The sequence below is a fragment of the Loxodonta africana genome, chromosome 3 (assembly GCF_030014295.1).
Source record: "Loxodonta africana isolate mLoxAfr1 chromosome 3, mLoxAfr1.hap2, whole genome shotgun sequence".
Classification (NCBI taxonomy): domain Eukaryota; kingdom Metazoa; phylum Chordata; class Mammalia; order Proboscidea; family Elephantidae; genus Loxodonta; species Loxodonta africana.
The window spans coordinates 111,979,498-112,005,494 of NC_087344.1; the positions used below are offsets into that span (position 1 = coordinate 111,979,498).

At 39.4% G+C, this 25,997-nt stretch overlaps 1 pseudogene; it reads right to left on the reverse strand.

Annotated features, from left to right (window-relative positions):
- Nucleotides 1-22,881: 22,881 nt before the first annotated feature.
- On the reverse strand, nucleotides 22,882-23,953 carry LOC100663130 (small ribosomal subunit protein mS35-like; annotated as a pseudogene).
- Between the last annotated feature and the right edge of the window lie 2,044 nt (nucleotides 23,954-25,997).

The following is a 25,997-nucleotide window of genomic DNA, read 5'->3' on the forward strand; positions in this document are numbered from 1 at the left end:
CTCTGTTGGCTCTGGTGGAAGGTTCTTATCTCTTCTCAGCATGTTCCTTGGTGACCTTCATGTGGCATAGTATCTATCTTTTCCTATGTATGCTGTCTTTGCGCCTAATCTGTTTATTTGTTTTTATTTGTTTTTGGTTTATTATAATATTGTATTGTGTTTTTGGTGAAAGGTTACATGCAAATTAGGTTCTCATTTAACAGCTTCTGCACATATTGCTCAGTGACATTGGCTACATTTTTCACCATGTGTCAACATTCTCAATATTTCTATTCTGGTTGTTTCATTTCCATTAATCTGGCTTCCCTCTCTCCTCCTTTACCTTCCCATCTTTGCTTTAGGGTAAATGTTGGCTATGTAGTTTCAAATAGATGATTTTTTAAAGGAGCACAGTACTCATGGGTGATATTGTTTATTTTATGAACCAATCTGTCATTTAGATGAATGTTTTTTTTTTTTTTAATGCTTCATTACAAACGTAATACAGAATGAAGGAATAAATCCAGTCTCACTTTAAGCAATTACCTCATAACATCATTAAAATGATATTATGACTTTTAGTCATGGCATGAAATACACAGAAAATCTAAGGCTATTTTTCAATTATTTTTTGAGGGCTTTCAAGTGGAAAAATGCATTACGAAAAACTAAAAAAATGTTGCTAGGATTACTCCAGTAAATAGAGTAAAACCAATTATATCACTGGAATTCAAGAGTCATTATGTGACTGAGCTGAAAAGAGCTCTGAGATTCATTAGTCCAGAGTTTGTAAAATTCTTCGTTTCCCAATAAAGTACTTCATTTAAAACTAGACGTATTCCCTAAGGCAGTCTTCCAATTTGTCAAAATGCCTGCTTTCCTGGCTAGTTGTTTACTAAGAATTAGCAGGAATAGCTTTTCCCCCATTATCGCTGGCAAAGAAGTTAAACCAAGCTGCCTAACCCTTTCTGCCGGCTGGGCTGCTTTCCTCTGGTCTATGTAAATTATAAAGCCAGTGATGAATGTGCTACTTTGTTTTACAAGAAGATAACATAGTAGATGTAAAAGTAAACTAGAAAGGCATATTCCATACCCCAAACAAGCTGAACTTTCCTGAATAGGTTAAAAAAGCAAGCTTAATAAATTAACTTTTACAGTGGAAAAAACCAACAGAATGCTAATACTACAAGTAAACAATTTTCATCATTTTAAGAATTGGTAATGAAGAAGCTTTGTATTTATTGTCTTAATCTCCTTTTCAATACTTTGGAGGCAGATCTGTATTATTGATTGTAGTAGCAGTGGGTATACTCTAATCTTTTATAATAATTTGCATGTTAATATAAGTTACATTTTTGAGAGTCCACTCTATGGATGTTTTCTTATGTATAAACATTGGTCACAGTAGCTACACACTGATGTATTATCCTTAAAGTCTCTTGCCACAAGCACCAAAGCTTTTCAGAGCTGTTTTCTTTGTGCAGATTAATTTTAAGTAGCAAGCTGTTTTCCTTTGTGGTTCATCCCCAAGCCTGAGATTTGCAGTAATGTAGGACCATTTTACCATCACTGCCAAAACACCCATAGAGTGTTTCAATTTCCTGGTCTAGGGTAGGGACAAAGGACTGATACACATAAGTAAACAACTATTCTGAGGCCACAAGTTTAAGGAACTTTTTGATGAAGTCAATGAATCCTTGGATGGTTCGGGTTCCCTCTATAGCCCACTCCACTGTTTTCATAATAGGAGTGTCTCCCACAGCCTTTAGCAGGATGAAAAAAAAAATTTTTTTCTGGTGTCTCGGGTAGGTTCCTTGGCCCTGGGGGGACTGCAGCAGAAGTAGGAGGCTCAGTGGTGACAGCTTCTAGTGTGGGGAGACCACTGTAAGTCCTTCGCCACCAGCAACATTGGAGGGAGTGTGCTGCAGCACTGATCTGGCTCCTCTGCTATCTTTCTCCTGTTTTTTTCTTAATATCTCAAAAGTGATTGCTTTAAAACACACTCTAAATTGTTATGGGCTTATTAACACAACAAAGAGACCTTATTCCCAAATGGGATTGCATCCACAGGTGTGTTGTTACATGTCTTGGGACAGATTCTGACTCCTAACAACCCTACAGGACAGAGTAGAACTGCCTCGCAGGGTTTCCAAGGTTGTAACCTTTGTGGAAGCAGGTCGCCACATCTGTCTCTCTCAGGGTGGCTGGTGGGTTCTAACTACTGACTTTTTGGTTAGCAGCTGAGCACTTAACTACTGCACCACTAGGGCTCCTTTCCACAGGTATAGGGGTTAGGAGGTTTTTTTTTTTTTTTTTTTAATTGTGCTTTAAGTGACAGTTTACAGAGCAAATTAGTTTCTCACTAAAAAATTTATACACAGATTGTTTTGTGACATTGGTTGCAATCCTCTCAATGTGTCAGCACTTTCCCCTTTCACCCCATTTCCATTTGTCCAGTTTTCCTATCCCTTTCTGCCTTCTCATCTTTGCTTTTGGGTAGGTGTTTTCCATTTGGTTTCCTATACTTGACTGATCTAAGAAACACATTCCTCATGTGTGTTATTTTTTGTTTTATAGGCTTATCTAATCTTTGGCTGAAAGGTGAACTTCAGGAGTGGCTTCAGTTTTGAGTTAGAAGAGTATCCTGGGACCATACTCTCAGGGATTCCTATAGTCTCTGTCAGACCAGTAAGTTTGATCTTTTTTGTGAATTTGAATTTTGTTCTACATTCTTCTCATGCTCTGTCTGGGACCCTTATTTGTGATCTCTGTCAGTGCCGTTGGTGGTGGTAGCTGGGCACCATCTAGTTCTGGGGTCAGGCTGGTGGAGGCTGTGATTCATGTTGCCCATTAGTCCTATGGACAAATATTTTCCTTGTGTCTTTGGTTTTCTTCATTCTCCTTTGCTCTGGGTGAGATGGGACCAGTATATGTATTCTCAGATGGCCACTCACAAGCTTTTAAGACCCCCGATGCTACTCACCAAAGTAGGATGTAGAACATTTTCTTTATGACCTACCTTTTGCCAATTGACCTAGCTGTCCCCTAAGACCTTGGTCCCCAGCCCTCAACTCCAGTAACTCTGTCCCTCAAGGTGTTTGGATGTGTCTAGGAATCTTCTATGACTGTCCAGGGGTTAGGATTTACAGCTTATATTTTGGGGGAGCACAATTCAATCTATACCAGTCAGTCAGTAAGATAGAAGCAAAACTGGGAGTGTACTATCCTGGAAGTTAAGTGAAGAAGGTATTTCAAGGAGGAAAGAGGAAACTAAGAATATCACTATTCTGATTCTTGCTAGAGAACTTTTATCTTTATTTCTCTGTGGTTCATCTGCTACCAAAAATTTGGGTGAGAAAAGTACTATGTGGGTGTGAGGTTAAGGCTGTATGTCAACTTGGCTGGGTCATGGTTCTCAGTGGTCTGGCAGTTAATTTGTAGTCTGGCAGCTATGTAATGATGTAATCCCCTCCATAACCTCCATGATGGAATCTGCTATGAGCAGCCAATCAGTTGAAAGAGAGTTTTCTTGGGGATGTTGTCTGCATCCACATATATGTAGACTTTCTGGCAAAGCTTGCCGGCTTTTGCTTGCTCTGGATCCTGTATTTGGCTTGTCATCTGACCTCTGGTTCTTGGGACTTGAGCTAGGAACTTACCTTCCGATCTTGGGATTCATCAGCCTCCACAGCCTGTCAGCTAGTGGCCTGCCATCTTACCAGCCAATCTTGGGTTCATCAGCCCTGCAGCTATGTGAGTCAGGAGAAACCTCCAGGCTGACCCATGGACTTGGGACTTTCCAGCTTCTACAACCTTGTGAGCCATTTCCTTGATGTAAATCTCTCTCTCTCTTTCTTTTTCTGTATATATGTATATGCTTCAGTGGTTTTGCTTCTCTAGAGAACTCAACCTAAGACAGTGGGAGATATTATGCTTTGAAAATTCTCCTAGCTTTGGTGTATAATATGCCAGAACATCTTAAAGAAAGCTTCACTACATGGAGCGCTAGTATCCTAGTAGAAGAAAGAAAGAATTCCAGGTTCAAATAAGTTTCAAAATAGGTTTCTTTATTTCAGTTCTTGCAACCTTACTATGTGAACACATTTTATGATTTTCTAAGAGGAGAATATGGTTCCCTGTGTGGCCCAAATGGTTAAGCACTTGATTGCTAAACAGAAGGTTGGTGGTTTGAACCCACCCAGAGGTGTCTGGGAAAACATGCCTGATGACTTGCTTTCAAAAGGTCACTCCCTTGAAAATTCTGTGGAGCAGTTCTACTATGTACACATGGGATCTCCATGAATCAGAACTGACTTGACAAAAACAAGAGGAGAATATAGTATGCAGTATTTCCCAAATTTATTTGCCAAAGATTCCTTTTATTCTGAAACATAATTGAGAAGCTAATTGTCCTGAATACAACTCTTTTTCTTTAAGACAACATCCTCCTCTTACTTTCCTCTGGCTCCTTAGAGGACTTCCTTCATAAAATTGTACTTAAAACTGCATGTGCTTAACTTTGCCATCGAGTCAGTTTCAACTCATAGCAACCCTATAGGACAGAGTAGAGCTGCCCCATGGGGTTCCAAGGATCGGATGGTGGATTCCAAATTCTGACGTTTTTGATTAGCAGCCTGAGCTCTTAACCATTATGCCACCAGAGCTCCTTACCAAGTAGTAGTAACACAGAAATAGTCATATGAAGAATGACTTTGCTGTTTTTTAAAGATAAACCTGCATTTGAAGAAATTTTGTTTTTAATTACCAAATGTCCTTGTTTTACAAAAGCACTCATTTAAAAAGTCCACACAGAAATGGAAGATTTGGCAATGGATATTGGTGATTGTTGCATAATATGATTGAGGTAATTGGTGTCACTGAATTGTACACATGAAAAATATTTAACTGGCAAAAGTTGTATTGTCTATATTTTTACAAAAAAAAAGTCCACTCAGAGCTCATAGCCATGAAATGCTCTGTTTTTGTAACTGTGGTGGTCTAAATATTTGGATTCCACTGAAAATAACTAAAAATCATGGGGAAAGGTACAAAATATTTTCCAATGAGCATGGATGAGCTGATAAAGTAATTCTCATACCAGTGACCATATAAAGGTAGAAACGTGGAGAAGTAAACTGAGCCCCATAGCTGGCTTTCACTCTGAGAACACTTTGCAACATGGGGTAAATTAAGACTTTGTTTACAAGCCCTCAGAGGACATAATGAACAAGAGAAGAACCAGGCTGCTCAGGGTGGGGAATCTAACTGGAGACTATATTTGCATAGAGTTGGGATTCTAAAGGTCTTCACCCTCAATACCATGATGAAACAGAATAGCAACTACCTCAGGTTTTGACCTTCAAGGTACAATGAAATAGAAGTAACTACCTCCCTGGTAACTGCAAGGGTAATCAAGTATCCCAAACTTTGGCAATGAACAGAGAAGGGGAAAATATGCCACTGAGAATTTGGAATGAGAATTATCCCTACGTGGGTCTGTAGCACAAAATCACGTTAACCATTCAGCTTCCAGAAAACTTTTAAGCCAAAAATAAAATGTAAAATGATTATAAACTTGCTGTGTCCCAACAGGCTGGCAGAAGCAAATATGAATCCTTTCTGGAGGAACCTACTTTAATCTCAGCCCTCAAAAATTTTCACAAGCAAATTCCAAGGAAAACAAGTACTTCAAATTAAATAATAAGTAAGCATACAAGCAGAAAAAAACAAACAAAAAAAAAACCTACAAAACTCAGCTTTCTTAGACAGGGTTCTCTAGAGAAACAAAACTAGTAAAGAGTATAAATATATACGTGGAGATTTATATTAAGGAAACAGCTCACGCAATTGTAGGGGTTGGAATATCCCAAGTCCTTGGATCAGGTTAGAGGGCTTCCCCAATTCATAGAGCCGCAGAAGGAGGTGAACCCAAGATGAGCAGGTTGGAAAGCAGGGCTTCTGCTCACAGGCTGTGAAGGTAAAGGAATCCCCAAGGTTGGCAGGCAAGACTGCATGGTTTGTCCTGATTCACATAGCTGCAGGGGCTTGTGAACTCAAGATCGGCAGGTCAGGGAGCAGGACTCTTGCTTGCAGCCCATGAAGATAGACCAATCCCAAGATGGACAGGTGAGCTGCTAGCTTAAGTCCCAAGAACCAGAGATCAGACAAGAGACAGCTGTTAGATCCAGAACAAGCCAACGACCTTTGAAAGGTGAACAGGAAGGAAGTAAGGTGGTGGAAGGGAGAGAAATGAATGCTGAGGGAGTGATAAGGAGCCACAGGCCCCGCCCCTGCTGGTACCACTCAGCAGATTCCATCATAGGGGTGATCACATATCACATTTCAACAGGGAAGTGATCACAACACTATACAACTGCCAAAAGACTTGAGAATCATGGCCCAACCACGCTGACACACAATCTTAAACGTCACACCAGCAAAATCAGCAAGCCTCTAAAACAGGCAGGAAAGGACTTCAGATAAGGAAATTATTAGACATGGACTTAATATGATTATGTTTAAAAGCGTGTAATAAAAGAAAGTCAAGCATGAAAATTGTGATGTTGAAGCCAGCACTGAGGCTTCTCCCGCTCTGCTGTGGTTCTCCCCCACCTTTCCATTTGCAGCCCGCCAAGCCACAGTCTCTAACCATGGCTCTAATTTGGCTCCAGAACCCTGCACATGCACAAACCAGCATCTTGGTACATGCATAGGACCTGAAGAACTGTGTCCTTACCTGTCCCGAACCTGAGTACCACCAAAGGGGAAGATATTCTCCGACACACTGCAGCACCCAAGCACCTTTGAAAAGCGAGAAGTCCCACAATGTGGACTTCCTTTGCAAACATGACTCAGCACCCAGATCTCCAAATTTGGGAATGGGAGGGCTCAGGGTTTCAGATTTTGGGCACCAATTCTTGCCCCCTGGGGACTGGAGGACTTAACAGCTCCCACCTCTCCTGGAGTGGAGAGCTCGTGATCTTTAGGCTGTTAGGCCACACGTTGCTCCTTGTTTGCACAAACAATAAATTCCCACTTTCTGTTTCCCTTGCAATTGGTGATGTATGTCTGTCTTATTTCAATTGGCTAGTAGGACAGGACAAGAACTCGTGTTTGGTTACAACGTGAGCAAGAAACTATAAAGAATTCCCAATCAGATTAGGCAAAGAAACCAAATAGAATATAAAGAAATACAATATATATAACAATTAAAATTAAGAACTCATAGTTAAACCGTGCAAGTTAGACTCAGGGGAAGAGGGAATTTGTGAGCTAAATAATATATCTAAATAAGAAGAATGCAGCACAATGAAACAAAGATTCAAAAAATCTGTTAAGAGACAAAGGGGAGAGTGAGATTTTTATTAGCTATTTATTAATATATAACAATATTGTTGTTGAGTCAATTTCCACTCACAGTGACCCCATGTGACAGAGTAGAACTGCTCCATAGAGTTTCCTAGGCAGTAATCTTTACAGGATCAGATCACAAACTCTTTCTCCCCTGGAGCCACAGGGTAGGTTTGGACCACCAACCTTTCAGTTAGCAGCCAAGAGCTTAACCTTTGCAGTGCCAGGGCTCCTTATAACAATATTAACACTATCTTATCAGCTTAAAACAATACACATTTACTATCTCACCAGTTCCTGTGGGTCAGGAGTCCTGGCACCTCTTAACTGGGTCTTCTCCTTAGGGCCTCACAGGCTGCAATCACGGTATTGGTCAAAGTTGTGATCTTATCAGAGGCTCTGTGGTGGTAGGTATACTTCCAAGCTCATTCAGGTTGTTGGCAGAATTAAGTTCCTTGTGGTTAAATTTCTCTTATTCTGAAGTTTATTGAGAACTGAATGTTTCAGTTTCTTGCTCGCTGTTAGTACCAGCCAGCCTTAGTTTCTAGAAGGCTCCAAGGCTTCCTTGCCACATGGTGTTACTTAATGTGGCTACTTGTTTTCTCAAAGCCAGAAATGAAGACAGGTGGAGACTCAACTGCAGCAAGATAGGCACTACAATACTATATAATGTAATCCAGTATTGATAATATGTAATCACATCTTGTCACATTTGCCATATTCTATTGCTTAGAAGAAATTCACAGATCCTGCCTACACCCAAGCGGAGGGGATTCCATAAGGGCATGAACGCCAGGAAACAGCGTTCTTGAGAGCCACCTTATAAGTCTGTTTGCCACAGATGGTTTAATAAACATCGAATTGGTGTTCTAGAAGAAGTTAAAGAAAATTGAGGAAAGGCATGCTAAAAAGGAAAGAAATGGAGTACATCAACAGGGAACTGCCAGAAATTCGAGCAGGATTCAGAAGAGGACATGGACTGAGAGATACCTTTGCTGATGTCAGATGGATTGTGGCTGAAAGCAGAGAATACCGGCAAGTTGTTTACCTGTGCTTTATTGGCTATGCAAAGGCATTCGACTCTGTGAATCATAACAAATTATGGACAGCATTGCAAAGAACAGGAACCTCTGAACACTTAACTGTGCTCATAAGAAACCTGTACGTAGACCAAGAGGCAGTTGTTTGACAAGAACAAGGGGATACTGCATAGCTTAAAGTCGGGAAAGTGTGTGTCAGGGTTGTGTCCTTTCACCATACTTATTCAATCTATATGTTGAACAAATAATCCTAGAAACAGGACTATACGAAGAAAAATGTGACATCAGGACTGGAGGAAGACTTATTAACAACCTACAATATGCAGATGACACAACCTTGCTTGCTGAAAGTGGAGAGGACTTGAAGCACTTACTGATGAAGATCAAAGACTACAGCCTTCAGTATGGATTGCACCTCAACATAAAGAAAACAAAAATCCACACAACTGGACCAATAAGCAACACATGATAAACAGAGAAAACATTAAAGGATTTCATTGTACTTGGATCCACAATCAAAGCCCATGGAAACAGCAGTCAAGAAATCAAGTGACATATTGCATGGGGCAAATCTGCTGCAAAAAAAAAAAAAAGACCTCTTTAAATTACCCAAAAGCAAAGATGTTGCTTTGAGGACTAAGGTGTGCTGACCCAAGATATGGTATTTTCAGTCACCTCATATGCATGTGAAAGTTGGACAATGAATAAGGAAGATTGAAGAAGAACTGATGCCTTTGAATTATGGTATTGACGGAGAACGTTGAGTACACCATGGGCTGCTAAAAGAACGAAAAAATCTGTCTTGGAAGAAGTACAACCAGAATGCTCTTTGGAAGCAAGGACAGTGAGACTTCATCTCAGTTACTTTGGACATGTTATCAGGAGGGACCAGTCCCTGGAGAAGGACATCATGCTTGGTAAATCAGAGAGTCAGTGAAAAAGAGGAAGACCTTCAATGAAATGGATTGACACATGGCTTCAAGGATGGGCTCAAGCATAATAAATGTTGTGAGGATGGCACATCAGGCAGTGTTTCGTTCTGTTGTACATAGGGTCTCTATGATTTGGAACCTACGCGATGGCACTTAACAACAACGACATGCTAAAATAGTTCAACCCTGTCATCTTAAAATAGATAATAGCTAGTAATTTTCCAGAATTGATGAAATATGCCAATCCTTGAACTCAGAGAGTCTGATGAAATTGAAACAGGGTAAATGATAAAAACAAAAACACCATACCTAGTCATATCCTAATGATACTTCAGAACATCAAAATCACAGAAATTACTTTATAAGTAACCAGAGAAAAAGAACAGATAACTCATATAGAAATGATAGTGTGATAGCTGACTTCTCAACAACAATGAAAGCCAGAAGACAATGCAATAGTGTCTTTAATGTGCTGAGAGAAAAGGACTGACAACCTTTAGTTGTATATCCAGGAAAAATATTTTTAAAGAACATAGGCAAAATAAAGACATTTTAGAAAAACAAAACTAGGAGTTTGCCACCAGCATATTTTCACTAGATAAATTCTAAAAGATGTATTTGTAGCAGAAGGAAAGTGTTCTGAGAATACAGCTGCTAACCAAAGGGTTGGCAGTTCAAATCTGCCAGGCGCTCCTTGGAAACTCTGTGGGGCAGTTCTACCTTGTCCTATAGGGTCGCTATGAGTCGGAATTGACTCCACGGCACTGGGTTTCTGGGTTTAAGAAAAAATGAAGAGCACAGAAAGTGCTAAATATATGAATAAATACCAATAAATATTCACTATTTTTAAGCAGTAGTAATAATGTCTTATGGGGCTTATAAAGATAGATATCAGTATAAATTCTGAAAGATGAGAGTATACTAGTTGTCGTCGATTTAGACTCATGGTGACCCCCGTGTATCAAAGTAGAGCTGTGCTCCGTAGGGTTTTCAATGTCTAGTTTTTCAGAAGTGGATCACCAGGCCTTTCTTCTGAGGCAGCTCTGAGTGGATTCAAACTTTTAGCCTTTCAGTTAGCAGCTGAACATGTTAACTGTGTGAGAGCAAATGGCATTAAAGTATTCTAAGGCAATTCTTCTCAAACCACGGGTGATGAAGAACCAGTTTTTTTAATTTTCCAAACCCAAGGTAGGCCAATACTTTTATTAAAAAAAAAAAAAACAAATAAAAAAGACAAAAATGCAAGCTCTAATTGTTTATTACTAGGTTAAACAGACATAAATTATATTTGAATATATGCAATCAGAACAAACAAAACATAGGGGCAAAAGAAAGAATTACAAAAGCTTTCTTCATTGAATATTGCTATTGGTAAATTTTTATTGTCCTGGGATCATAACTTAAACAAGTTACGAGTGAACAGGAGAGTCAGTTAAACATGTATATACACACACTTTGAAAGAATTCTGTGAGGAATGAGTTTGCTTCTTGTTTATTAACTTATTTAACATAGATTAGATCAATAAAAATGCTGCCTGTAGGGATGATGTATATTTAAACAGGTAATGTATAACATTCCACCCTTTGGCCCCCCAAAATTCATGTCTTTGCCACATGTAAACCACATTCACCCTGTCATATCATAGTAAAAGTCTTAAATCAACTCCAAGTCCAAAATCCAAAAATACCTCTCCATCTATGAAATCTAGAATACAAGTTATCTGCTTCCAAAGTACAATGGTGGAAGAGGTACAACCCAGATATTTTCATTACATATGAGAGAAACTGGAAGAAAAGGAGGGATAACAGGCACCAAGCAAGTCAGCAGAACACATTACATTAGCTGTCAAAGCTTGAAAATAATTCTCTGTTACCAGAGACAATTTACACAATGGCCCTGCCCTCTGGACTGTGGGTGTTGGTCACACTCTCTGGATTCTGTGTGGAGGCCCCTGGGCTCTGGGCTTCAGCTCTACCTTCCAGGCCTATTGGAACGGTAACTCTGGGTAGCCCCATTCTCCTAGTCTGTCTGAGTGGCAATGCTACCCACTGCAGGCCCTGTTCTTCTGCCCATTGGGAATGGCAACTCAGCTCCCTCAGCTTTGGACAGCAGATCTGGCCCCATTCCACTGGCACTTATGAAAGGCAGCCCTCACACTCTGGAACTGAGTTGTGAAGACCTGATTCTTTGAAACCTTAGATACTGTGGCCCCACCCTTTGAAACCCAGAAACTGTGGCTTCACCCTTTGAGACCCCAGAGGTCTTGTCCATACCCTTTGAGACCTAGGCAGCTCTGCTTCCTCTGTTCTTTGTCTCTTCAGCTTTGCTTCATGATTCCTTGGTCTCTCGACCCCTTGGCATCTGCCCTGCTGGGGCTAGTGTTCCAAAGCTCTTTAGCTCTACTGACCAGTGCCTTGAGGCACCCTACTCTGCCAGTAAACCTAGACTGGAAGGCACTTAGCTTTCTGGCTCCATGGGTCAGCTCCAGTCTGTCTCAAATACCAGTCTCCTGGTTCTGCTGCTGCTGTTTCTCTTGCTGTCTGCTCCATCTCTGGTGTTGCAGCTCTTCTCACTTCCTTCTGAGTCCCCACCAGAATTGCCTTTGATGGTCATAATTCCACCAACAGTGTCTTGAAGGCAATCTAGGGTTTTACTATTAGTCATCTTAATATTCTTCCAACCTCTACCAATTCACAATTTCAAAACCACTTCTACATTTTAGGTATCTGTTAGAGTAGCACCCCACTCTTCCAGTAACAAATTCTGTCTCAGTTAACTAGTGCTGCTATAACAAGTATACCACAAGAGGATGGCTTTAACAAAGAGAAATTTATTCTTTCACAGCCTAGTAGGCTAGAAGCCCAAATTCAGGTTGCCAGCTCCAGAGGGAAATTTTCTTTCTCTGTTGACTCTGGGGGAAGGTCCTTGTCATCAATCTTCCCCTGATCTAGGAGCTTCTCAGCACAGAGACCCCAGGTCCAAAGGGCACACTCCCCTCCTGGTTCTTGATTCTTGGTGGTAGGAGGTCCCTCTGTCTTTCTGCTTGCTTCTCTTTTTTTTTTATCTCAAAAGAGATTGACTTAAGGTACAACCCAACCTTGTAGATTGAATCCTGCCTCATTCACATAATTGCCTCTAATCCTGCCTCATTAACATCATAGAGGAAGGATTTACAACACATAGGAAATCACATCAGATCACAAAATGGTGGACAATCGCACAAGACTGAGAATCATGTCATAGTCAAGTTGACACACATTTTTGGGGAACACAATTCAATACATAGTAGCATGCACATTAAGTGATTGAAAATACCAGTCTGTCTTAGTCTGGAGGTTCTGCTGAGAAGTGTCCAGCATGGGTGACCCTGCTGACTTTTGAAATACTGGTAGCATAGCTTTCAGCATCACAGCAACACGCAAGCCACCAGAGTATGACAAACTGACAGACCAGTGGTGGTCTTTTATCAGTAACCAGTTTAAAAAATTAGCTTCTAAAGTTATAATTAATTTTACTTTCGGTTAAAGAACTTTATATTTTCTCCACTTTTGATTTACAGTTGATAAGCCAAACTTAACATATCACAGAACATTATCTAGTCCTACTAAGCTTTTGAAACCCTGGTGGCATAGTGGTTAAGTGCTACCGCTCCTAACCAAAAATTCAACAGTTCGAATCCCCCAGATGCTCCTTGAAAACTCTATAAGGCAGTTCTACTCTGTCCTATAAGGTCAATAGCTCATGCCACATTGACTCACAAAATGAGTTCAATAGCACTAGCACTGCTCTGTACACTGTTCAATAAGATAATTCCCCTTATCATATGCTTGGTTGTTGTCGCAATGCCATGAAAGTTTCTCAACTTAAAATTAAATCCTTATTCCCTATTTCTATACTTGTCGCTGACCAGTAACAAAGTTAGCTGAGTGTCAGTATTCTGTGACCACACTTTTAGTAGCATTCTAAGGTGATTAATTGTTCAGCAAGAGTGTAAAAATCACACTTAGAGCTATAAAAGTAAGATGTATGTTGTGATTACTAATGTGATCCAATAAAAGAATAGAAACTGAATGTATGATTTCTTAACTAATGTAGGAAAAAAAATGAGAAAAATACCCAATCTAAAACATGCCTTAATAAGTAAAGCAATTAGGAAATACAAAATAAGATGGTAGTTATAAGTCCAAATGTATTCTTTTTTTTTTTTAATTTTATTGTGTGATCAGTGGAAGTTTAGAGTGCAAATTAGTTTTTCATTTAAAAAGTTATGCACTTATTGTTTTATGACATTGATTGCAATGCCTACAATGCGTCAACACTCTCTTCCTTTCCACCCTGGATTCCCTGTGTCCATTTGTCCAGTTTTCCTCTCTCTTCCTGCCTTTTCGTATTTTCTTTTGGGCAGATGTTGCCACTTACTTCATTGAACTGAGAAGCATGTTCCTTGCATATGCTATTGTTTGTTTTACAGGCTTGTCTAATCCTTGGCTGAAAGGTGGATTTGGGGAGTAGCTTCGATTCTAAGTTAGCAGGGTCTGGGGCCATAGTTTCAGGGGTTCCTCCAGTCTCTGTCAGACCAGCGAGTCTAGCCTTTTTTGTGAATTTGAATTTTCTTCTACATTTTTTTCCTGCTCTGTCCAGGATCTTTGCAGTGTGATAGATCACTTTTGTGTGTGACCTTTCTAGCCATGGTCTTGTAACTTCCATTCAACTGATTGTGCTGGACTATGCAGATAGGGTAATTGTAGCCCACCAAAGGGATAGGTCAGTTTCACCATACCGCTGGGCTTGAAATGAGCTACCCCAGCGGTGGAAGGAGAGGAATCCCACCACCACTATGGAAGAACAGCCAGGAGCCAGCACGTACTTTGGATCCTAGATCCTGGTGCTGAGAAGCTCCTGGAAGCAGGAGACTGAGAGAGAAAGCGAGCTGCAACCCTTAAGACCCTGAGAAGCAGTGGCAGAAGAGACCTGGCAGCAGAGGCCCAGCAGCAGGGAACGGCATGGTGGGCTTCCTAGCCCATGAAGAGAGAAAGCTGAGTGCCTTTTGGCAGAGGTGGAGGGTCAGGGAGAGGTGTGCCTGTGAGCTATCCTGACTGAAGAACTGTATTCTGAGAGTTCCTGACCTGAATCGTAACCTGTTACTTTCCCAATAAACACTGTAATCACAACAATTATCTGTGAATTCTATGTGGCCATTGTAATAAGTTATTGAACCCAGCAGAAAAGTAGAGAGTGCCATGGGAGGGATGGTTGGTGGAGACAGGAGGCAGGTCTGACCCTAGCCTCATGGGAATCAGCCTTGGGTTGTTGATCTTGATTCTCCTTCTGCCTGATGAAGTTAGAGGAGGTCAGACAAATCCAACACGCCATTTTTACAACTCTCTATTGTGCTCCCCGTTAGGGTGTCAGTGGTGGTAGCTGCGCACCATGTAGTTCTTCTGGGGTCAGGCTAGTGGAGGTTCATGTGGTCCATTAGTCCTTTGGACTAATATTTCCCTTGTGTCTTTGGTTTTCTTCATTCACCTTTCCTCCGGATGGGATAGGACCAATAGACGAATCTTAGGTGGCAATTTGCAAGCTTTTAAGACCCCGGACGCTGCTCACCAAAGTATAATGTAGAACACCTTCTTTATGAACTATGCCAGTTGTCCCCTGTGACCATGGTTTCTAGGCCTCAGCTCCAGTAACTCGGTTCTTCAAGGTGTTTTGATGTGTCTAGGAAGCTTCCGTGACTTTTCTTGGTCACGTTGTGCTGGCTTCCCCAGTATTGTGTACTATCTTACCCTTCACCAAAGTTACCACTTATCTATTGTCTATTTGGTGTTTTTCCCTCTCAACCCTCCTCTCCTTCACAACCATTAAAGGTTTTTTCTTTTTTCATGTAAATCTTTTCATGAGTTTTTATAGTAGGGATCTCATACAATATTTGTTCTTTTGTGATTGACTTATTTCACTCAGCATAATGCCCTACAGATTCATCCTTATTGTGAGATGCTTCACAGATTCACCATTGTACTTTATCATTGTATTACACTGTGTGTATGTACCACTGTTTATCTGTTGATGGGTACCTAGGTTGGTTCCAACTTTTTGCTATTGTGAACAATGCTGCAATGAACATGAGTGTGCATATGTCTATTTGCTTGACAGCTCTTGTTTCTCTAGGATATATTCCTAGGAGTGGGATTGCTAGATCATATGGTATTTCTATTTCCAGGCCTTTTAAGGAAGTGCCATGTTGTTTTCCAAAATGGTCGTACCATTTTCATTCCCACCAGCAGTACATAAGAGTTCCAATCTCCCTGCAGCCTCTCCAACATTTGTTATTTTCTGTTTTGTTTTTTTTTTTTTGATTTGTATCAGCAACCTCTGGGTGAGATGGTATCTCATTGTAGTTTTGATTTGCATTTTTCTAATGGCTAGTGATTGCGAGCACTTCTTCATGTGCCTGTTAACTACCAGAATGTCTTCTTTGGTGAAGGGTCTCTTAATATTATTTGCCCATTTCTTAATTGGATTATTTGTCTTTTTGTTGTAGAGGAGTTGAATTTTCCTATAGATTTCAGAGATTAGAACTTTGTTGGTTTTGTCATAGCCAAAATTTTTTTCTCAGCCTGTAGGTTCTCTTTTTATTCTTTTGGTGAAGTCTTCTGATAAGCATAAGTGTCTAATTTTTAGAAGATCCTAGTTATCTAGCTTATCTTCTGGTGTTTGTATGTCATATTCATTTATTTGATGACAGTAAAGGTTTGAAGCAATCTAAGTGGTTGTGGAAGCAATCTAAATGGCTTGCTGTGTTAGAACATTCTTGGCCCCGTATCCTTCCCCTTTCCCGCCAGGACTCTTGGGAAGAAGTCTTGACATGCATCTAGATGTACATTGAAGGAAAATAGGAGAGAGAGGGAAGGAGACACTGTAGAAAGCCAATATAATCATCCATAATATCCTGAATTACTGACTTATTTTCCTCAGCGTATGAGCATACTCATGTCTCTTTTCTCTAATAAAGAAGAACTCTTCATAGATGTAATGGTTAATTCCAAGATTCCTGCCCTTGAGGAATTTACAGTAAGATGGGTATAGTAAGGCAAGAGCTGTGGTAGGGATATGCTCAAGAATGGGGATTACGTAGCACAGGCACCTAATTCAAGTCTTCTTAGAAAGAATTGCCAGAGTGCAGAGGTTTGCCAGACACAAGGGAAGCAAAAATAAAATGGTGCGGTAGATCGTTCAGGGTCTGGTGGGTCCTCCGAGAATGAGAAAGCACATATCCTCCCTTGAAGCAGAGGGTGGAAGACGCCTTCTTTCTTTCTTTCCTTTATACCAATCCTGAGAATAAACACAATTACTTTGCTCATATTGGAATTAATTCAATCTAATTTGTTCCAGCATTTAAAGTTATTCGTTCCTCCTTTCTTCTTAATAGAATCATAAAATCTTAGAGCTGGAAGCAATCTTAGAAGTTATTCATCTGGCTTTCTTTTCCACTCAGGGGGCATCCTAGTTCTCCTAAATCATTTGAAGAAAGTGTTTCCTTTATCGTCTCTTTGGTTTCAAAGCCTACTGTTTCCCACTGGTATCCTACAATAAATATTTGCTTCCCTGGGTTGTATTTCTTATTAAGTATCAGTGTAGGGTGTTTGTACTGAACATTTATACATAATTTTTAAATAAGACAATCATGCAATTAACCAAATCACTTTGCCTTGGGTATAATGTGAAACAAGAGAGGTGAGCCAGCAGTTTGTGGCCTTGAGTTGGGGTGAGAACTCCCAGGAAGCTGTGGACATTGCCTCTGAGATTCTGAAAAGGCATCTTGTTTCTATACACTAGGACAGGATGCACAGTTCATAATGTTGTTTTTGTTAGGTGCCATCAAGTTGGTTCCAACTCATAGCGACCCTATGTACGATACTACTCGGTTCTCCACCATCATCACAATCATTGTTATGCTTGAGTCCATTGTTGCAGCCACTGTGTCAATCCATCTTTTCGAGGGTCTTTCTCTTTTTCACTGGTCCCCTACTTTACCAAGCGTGATGTCCTTCTCCAGGGACTGATTCCTCCCAATGTCCAAAATATGTGAGACTTAATCTTGCCATCCTTGCTTCTGAGGAGCATTCTGGTTGTACTTCTTCCAAGATAGTTCATAATAAGCTTATCAAATTCTTAATGCTTTTAATCAAAGATGGTTGTGAAACTTTCAGAACAAAAACTAGGAGTTTAGGCTTTAAAATAAGTTTTATGGTATAAAACAGATTAAAGATAGACAGACTTTGAGAGCATTAAGAAAGAAAACCAAAAACCAAACCCATTGCTGTTGAGTCAATTCCAACTCATAGCGACCCTAATAGGACAGAGTAGAACTGCCCCATACAGTTTCCAAGGAGCAACTGGTAGGTTCGAACTGCTGACCTCTGGGTTAGCAGCCATAGATCTTAACCACTGCACCACCAGGGCTGCTGGGAGCATAAATAAAACATAAAATATCAAAATGATGATTTCATACATGAAAGCATTGTATGAAAATATCACTATGACAAAGATTGGCTGTGTGTGAAATGATGTTTTGATGACAGTGCAGAAGAAAAGACTAAATCAGAAACATGTCAATATTAGGTAATTCAACCTTCTTGACTAGAATTTGATTGCAAAACCAAATTAAACTCAAGAAAAAGTAGCTTGCAGTCTTGTATTTGTAGCTCCTCCTTCCTCCCCCCTCCAACCCCTTGATCTTAAATCCCAATACCCTGCCAGGAATGGAGCTATAAACGTAGCTAAGAGTCGTCTGTGCAATTTCATCCAAACTTCCTTATGGTTGTGTGGGAATTCCATAGATTTTCCCTAGTGGATGCAGCAAAAGTGGTAAAATTTGGTTGAGGGGTGAAAAAAAAAAGCGGCACTCAGCTCTGCTTTAGGCTAAGAAGAGAAGATGAAAAAACTAAAAACCAAATCCATCACCATCAAGTCGATTCCGACTCATAAGGACCTTATAGGACAGAGTAGAACTGCCCCATAGGGTTTCCAAGGAGCACCTGGTGGATTTGAACTGCCGACCTTTGGGTTAGCAGCTGTAGCTCTTAAGCAATATGCCACCAATGTTTCCAAGGAGAGAAGATGAGAGGGCAGATAATTCAAAGGTAAGTCCAATCTTTTGCTTCTTGTTTTTAGCATGGGTCAAAGAAGGCACATTCTCCCAGGCGTGGGCTGTGTAGAGAAAAAACAGCTTTAAAAAAAAAGAGGTTATTTGAATGGGAGAAAAAGTGATATGCAGGGACTGTGGAAGTCAGCAATCTACCCAGGAAATTACAAGTGTATCCTAGAAGATATAATGGGGAATTAAACTGTTTCACAGCCTCAGAGACAGAATGCTTAAAGAAAAGGAATAAACACAGTATGGAAATCTCTTTCTCTCTTTCTCAGTGTTTTCCTTTCTTTTTGAGATTTCAGTGAACATCCACTGAGATTAGAAAATAACTGGAAGAGCTTATGTAAGGAAATTATATTTCTCAATGCTTAGTGATTTACCTTGTGGAATAAAGAAAAATGGAGATTTTTAAGTATATCTGAAATGGACAGTCAGCAGATATGCAATTATGTAGTCAGATTTGGATTATATCTTCATTTATCCATTTAAGAAATATTTGTTGAATATCTAATACATTCCAAGAAAATATATGTGTCATGGGTTGAATTGTGTCCCATCAAAATATCTGTCACTTTGGCTAGGTCATGATTCCCTTATATGATTGTACGATTGTCTACCATTTTATATTCTGATGTGATTTTCCTATGTGTTGTAAATCTTATCACTATGATGTAATAAGATGGATTAGTGGCAGTTATACTGATAAGGTTTACAAGATTAGATGGTGTCTTAAGCTAATTTCTTTTGAGATATAAAGGAGAGAAGTGAACAGAGAGACATGGGAACCTCATACCACCAAGAAATCAGTGCCAGAGCAGAGTGCGGCCTTTGGACCTGAAGTTCCTGTGCTGAGATGCTCCCAGACCAAGGGAAGAATGATGCATCATAAGGACCTTCCTCCAGGGATGATAGAGAGAGGAAGCCTTCCCCTGGAGCTGACGCCCTGAGTTTGGACTTGTAACCTACTAGACTGTGAGAGAATAAATTTCTCTTTGTTAAAGCCATCCATTTGTGATATTTTGTTATAGCAGCACTAGATGACTAAGACAATGTGTTTCCCCAAAGTTAGGTCTTTCAAAGAAGGGCTTTGATATTAATATGCACTGAGTGGAGCAGATGACTTACCGTGACATTTTTTGAGAACATATATATGTATATATAATGGAGCCCTGGTGGCACAGTGGTTAAGTACTCAGCTGCTAACTAAAAGGACAGCAGTTCAAACCCACCAGCTGCTCCTCATAAGAAAGACGTGGCAATCTGCTTTTGAAAAGATTACAGCCTTGGAAACCCTGTGGGACAACTCTACTCTGTCCTATAGGGTCTCTATGAGTCAGAATTGACTCAACAGCAATGGATTTGGTTTCAGGTTTTGGATGATGAGTAGTCTACCTGAGCTATTCAACTCTTCCATAATTACATTTTTATTTTCATAATAAATTTTGCTAGTGGATCCGTATTTCCTTGCTGTTGGCAGTACATGCATTTTGCTTACCACTGCAGGAGATTAAGTTTAAGAAAAGGGGTTTCTAGGAAATTATTGGACTAATTGAATGAATTGTTTTTCACCTTTTCATGATGTTTTTGTTTTTATTTTTATAGGTTCCTACATATACCACTCCAATGCTAGAAACAATAGTTTTCTCTAGAGTATAGAATGGAGGAAGTTGGACAGACTGCAGAGTCTCAGGGAAAGGAGTGATTCATTTCAAGAGTAATGATGTGCAAGAGAAAGAATGAGGTCTATCACTCAAATACACTTAGACTGGGAACCAGGCAGCCTGAGTTCTAATCCCAGTTTTCTGACCAACTAATTAGACTCTTTTCATTAAGGCATCTATCCTTTCTGTACTTCTTTATCTACTAATTTCTAACATTTATTGACACTTACTGTGTTCCAGGAATTGTGCTAAGTTAGAAATTTTCATGCACTTTGGTATTATGAATGGTACTATGATTATCTCCACTTTATAGATGAGAAAGCTGAGGCACAGAGAGGCTAAGTAATTTACCCAAGGATGCACAGTTAGAAAGTGGTGGAGCTCATATTCAAATCAAGTTTGTTCACCACTACCCTGTGCTGTACCTCTAGAATACCTTTCTCAAATAACTCTAAATAAAAACCAATGGAATTATGGACTAAAACAATCCAAATTTTTTTTTTTTTTACTTTTTTCATTAGTAGGTTATCTCAAAACTATAGATATATCAATTAGCAAACTACATAGAAGTATATAAAGTTAAAATAAGGTCCTTTAGTCCTTAATGGAGCCCTGGTGGTACAATGTTTACCAGTTCAGCTGCCAACGAAAGGGTCGGCAGTTTGAATCTACCAGCCACTCCTTGGAAACCCTATGGGGGTGTTCTACTCTGTCCTATAGGGTTGCTATGAGTTGGAATCAACTCAACGCAACAGGTTTTTTTTTTTTATTTATTTCTTCATACCATTCCTTACAGGTAATGACTCTTAACAGTTTACTGTGTATCCTCCCAGAACTTTTAGTATGCTTATACAGCATGTATTTTCTAAAACAAAAATGGAATATAGGGTATTTTTCTGGATCTTGCTTTTTAATGTAACATATGGTATACATCGTCTACATTATTACATACAAATCTACCACGTTTTAAACAAAAATTGCCTAATATGTCATTGTAAGTACAGCCGTAATGCTCATTAGAAGCAAGGATGGCAAGACTCATCTTACATACTTTGGACATATTGTCAGGAGGGACCAGTCCCTGGAGAAGAACATCATGCTTGGTAAAGTAGAGGGTCAATGAAAAAGAAGAAGACCTCAACGAGATGGATTGACACAATGATTGCAACAATGGGCTTAAACATAACAATCAAGAGGATGGCGCAGGACCTGGCAGTATTTTGTTCTGTTATATATAGGGTCGCTATGAGTCGGAGCCTACTTGACATCATCCAACAACAACATCAACAACAATTATGTATACAACAATGTATTTAACTGTGTTTCTTTGATGGCCATTTATGTTGTTTCCAAATTTTTGCTATTTACATTATACTACTGCCACGTATATATATCTGGGTGTACATGTGCAAGACGCCTAGAAGTTACATACTTTTGAAAATTATAAAACTAATGTGAATTTAAAGAAGCATTAGTGATAAACTTATTTTTTAATGGAATTGTCTTGCTGAGTTGTAAAATTAATCTAATAAAAATGAAGTTTCTTTTGTTAAAAAAAAAAAAAAAGCTTCCTAAAAATATGGAAGAGGTAGTTGAATCCAGAAGATAGTCAAGCCAGACCTTAATTAAGAGAATGACATTCTGGTTCACCCTTCAGCCAAAGACTAGACAGGCCTATAAAACAAAATGACACAAAAAGGGCACACCAGCCCAGGGGCAGGGACTAGGAGGCAGGCGGGAACAGGAAAGCTGGTAATAGGGAACCCAAGGTTGAGAATAGATAGAGTTGACATGTCATGGAGTTATTAACCAATGTCATAGAACAATGTGTGTACTGGCTGTTTAATGAGAAACTAGTTTGTTCTGTAAACCTTCATCTGGCTGTGCCATCTCTTTCACTCCCAGGATGGTGAGGGAAGGTCATTTGTGAGTGCATACAAGATGAGTTCAGTTATATAGCTGCCTGTGATACAGAATTTTAAATCAATTTAGCAAGGTGCTGATGCTGATTACAGACTATCTTTCCCTGCAGGTATATTAAAGTGGGACAAAATCACATTATTTGCCCACCTGAGAGGCAAAAAGTGGGCCAGCTGACCTCAGAAGGCCCCTGCAGGTCTTTTATCTCAGTAGATGAATTTAAGGATGGTGACATTCTTTGTAATTCTGTATCAGTAAGATTCATTTTGCTGAATCCTAGCCGTCTCCTTCAGGCTAAGGTGAGATGTTGGGAAACAATAGCTAAGTTAGTTCTTTTTTTTTTTTTTTTTTAAACATTTTCAATTTTATATCAAATTAGATATTGATTACATACATATCATAAAATTAATAAATCAAGCACATTTTTCTACTTCATGACTATCTTAGTCATCTAGTGCTGCTATAACAGAAATACCACCAGTGAATGGCTTTAATTAGGAGAAATTTATTCTCTCAGAGTCTAGCTGGCTAGAAGTCCAAATTCAGGGTGTCGGCTCCAGGGGAGGGCTTTCTCTCTCTGTCAGCTCTGGAGGAAAGTCTTTCTCGTCAATCTTCCGCTGGACTAGGAGCTTCTCTGCACAGGAATGCCAAGTCCAAAGGACATGTTCTGCTCCTGGTGCTTCTTTCTTGAGGGTATGGGGTCCCCCACTCTCTGCTTGCTTCCCTTTTCTTTTATCTCTTGAGAGATAAAAGGTGGTGCAGGCCACACCCCAGGGAAACACTGTTTATATTAGATCAGGGATGTGACCTGGTAAGGGTGTTACAATCCCACTCTAATCCTCCTTAACATAAAACTACAGCCACAAAATGGAGGACAACTGCAGAATACTGGGAATCGTGGCCTAACCAAGTTAATACACACATTTGTGGGGGCACATGATTGAATCCATGACAATGCCAGATTCAATACTCTTCACTGATTCTTTGTACTGAGAAATGGTATTTTCATTTTCAGCCTCAATCTTAAGAGTAACAAGAGGCTTTTCGTAGTCTTCAATTTCTTCAGTACCAACGAGCTGTTCTTTATTCACTTTCATATTTTTCTCAGCAGCTTTAATCTGGAGAAGCGTTTCCAAGATATTTTTCTCTGAGGAGCTATTTTTCCATACGTACTCCTCCATGTCTGCTTCAGTCTTATTTTTCTCCCGTTCTTCAGTTTTCCAAGATTCATGGTATAAAACTGTTAGCAGATAAATCGTGTAATCATAATTCTGTCTCTTGAAAGGGCACCTACCTGTTTTGATGGTAAGCACATCTGTGGTCTTGCAGTATCACTTTCCTACAAGTTCAATAAGTTTCTTCTTTGCATGATCATCTGTATTCAGACTGGAAAGTTTAACCCTTAAGTTTACTATTTGAGCCTCAGGGTTTCAAACAGATGGTCCTGCTGACACAAAATCAGCTGTGTCAATTTCTCTAGAAAAATGTTTCTCATACTTGTCATCACTGTCTAGTGCAGCTGGCCACTCAGTGCAAAAATCTTTAAGAGCTTCACAGTGTTTTTTAGTTGTTACAGGGGTCAAATACAGAAAACTGGGCATCTTTAAACATTCTAGATTTCCCTCCTTTGCCATGGGCACTCCCCTTTTTACTGGCTAACCCGTTCGAACAGGAAGAGGTACTGCAGATGGTTTAAAAGGTAAAGACTAGGTGAGTCTTGGTCAACAGCCATTTTCTCTATCCGGAAGTAGTGTTTTTCTTCTCATCAGCCTTTCACTTCTGGATGTTTTAATGATTTCTAGTATATGCAGGCTTGATCTCAGTGTTAGAGTGGCTAGAGACACATCAGTAGAGAAGGCATGCAGGGTCCTGGCCCCCAGCTGCAGGGACAGGTACACTGGGAGCCTGGCGGCCACCATAGCTGTAAAGACTTCACCTTGCTTTTGAAATAGTTTTCAACTATTTTCACCACATTTAAAGATGAAGACTCTTTTCTTTGAGCGAGGCTGTCACACAAACTCACAATAGCTTAAGGTGCCTACCAAAGAGAAATTCATGTCAGATACAGGATAAAATATCAGGAAGATTCCTATTTTTCTGCCACAAAAAAATAGCACATAAATACCTACATGTATTAAAAGGAAAATCAATGAATATAATTTCCTGTTACTTGGAAGCTTCTTAACATCAGATGATTGTTTTAAAAAAATGAATACGGTGTAGGTTCAAGATCTGATTATTTGTTATGTGGCCTTGGGAAAACCACTTAACTTCTCTGGGCCTCAGTTTCCTCATTTGTACAATATGAAAAATTGGTGTTTTTTTTTTTTTCTCTCTTTCTTGGTGTTTTGAGAATGAAAATAAGTATCTAAATCAGTTTTGAAAAATTTTAAGCAAAATGTAGCTGAAAACCTGTGGCAAATATTGTCCAACAATAATTCTGCCCTCAATCCATTTATTAAATTCAATTTTATGTAGGTGTTCAATGGGGGCACAGGGCTCTTCCTCAGCTCAGAGAAGGAATCTTGATTGTTGTAAGGCAATTACAGTGATTTCAATCTACTTGCCTGTGCTGGGTTTAAGAACAGGCAAGTGAATTACTTCTGGCCATGAGATTTGAGGCAAAGTCTGTCAGGGCCTTTTGGTTAAAGAGAGTGGACGTAAGCCAGGGATATTCTCATTTTCTGCAAATGGAGGTTGTACTGTGAGGATGGAATGCTCAGAGCTGCTGAAGTCCTCTTGCAACCAAGAGGGCACACGTTCAAGTACAAAAATCCATTTATGGAAGATGCCAGAGCCCTGAGATTAGTGAGCTGCTGAGTTCTCCAACTCTGGGACTTCTCTACCTGTGAACTTCTTAGAAGAGTTCCACTAATCCTTATTGTTTAAGAAGATTTTAGTTGTGTTTTTGGTTAACTGTAGCTGGAAGTATGCCAGTTGATGAGAAATTATTTGGTCAAAGTAGTTTCTCAGTTTGAAAGACCTCATTTACTTATTCTTTAAACTCTATGTTGTCAAACCAAAGTAAAACTATGAATTAGTATCCAGTAAATTCTGATAATGTAGAACACACCTAAACAACTCAAGCCTTCTTTCAGCAATAACAATTTGAGAAAGGGAAAAAGAGAGGGCTCTAAATGTCCTAAATATGATTTTCTTTTGTGCAGATAAAGTTTAAAATGTTATTTTTTAAAAAAAGAAGTGAATAAATGAAAACAAAGCATAATTATCCAAAGTCGTTACTACCATGAACACCATCACACAGTGAGGGAAGAAAAACCCCATAGCCATTAAATATGCTTGAATCATTTTAAATAGTGATGAGCTACTGGGCACCAGTCAGCATTTCTTCTAAAAGTTCAGAATTTCCAAATATAAGCAGTTTAACTTTATTGCATTCTAGATTTATGAAATGTAGTCTGGAATACAGACTTCAAGCTTTGAAGTTTAAGTCCTGGTTTCGAAGAGACATCTTTGTTTTGACTGTCATTGTTGAAACCTTGGGATGTGAAATTACTATCTCTTTTATGAAAGAAATTAACTAGACATTCATAAATTAGCAGAATTCCTGTAGAAATGGATCTGACCTAGATAACCAAAGCTGTTCTAGAGTTTATTGAGACTTTTAGTGCGTGTTTAATCAATGATAACAATTTATAAAAGGCATGATGCTTGATTTTATAATATAATAATTTAATTATCTGGAATCAAAACTAGACAACTCAATAATATGATTTGTCACTTTTCTACTGTTGTAAATTAATGTTTCAAGAATAATGTATACTGACAATGACGACTGTAAAATCTTCAAGATTTGGAAGTATGTTGTGCATCAGAAAATCAAAGAGAGCGCTGGGCGCAGTGGTTAAGAGTAGGCCTTTGAAGCCATGCAGTTCTGGATTTGAATTCCTGCTCTGCCATTTACTGTATCACCTTATTGTTGCTGGATGTCATTGGATCAAT